Raw genomic sequence first — 261 nt, 5'->3', positions numbered from 1 at the left:
TGCGGCCGGGGGAAGCGCAGAACGCGGCCTCTTTTCAGCCCCTCTGAGATAAGCGCCATGGCGGCGGCCGCGCCTCGCCGGCCCCCAGCGGGCATGCGCAACGGGGCCTCCGGCGCGCTCCCTCCCTCGCGGCGCTCCCGCCTCTCCTCTGCTTTCCGCTCCGAGCCGTGCAGCACCGCGGCCAGCGCCCGCCGAGCCGTGCGCGCGGCGCGGGGAGGGGCGTGGCCGGCCGAGGGCGGGGCGGCGCGGGGGCGCGCGCGG

Source organism: Lagopus leucura, unplaced genomic scaffold (genome assembly GCF_019238085.1).
Source record: "Lagopus leucura isolate 7727_CA_CO unplaced genomic scaffold, USGS_WTPT01 Super-Scaffold_100028, whole genome shotgun sequence".
Lineage (NCBI taxonomy): Eukaryota > Metazoa > Chordata > Aves > Galliformes > Phasianidae > Lagopus > Lagopus leucura.
This window is presented reverse-complemented; position numbering follows the sequence as displayed.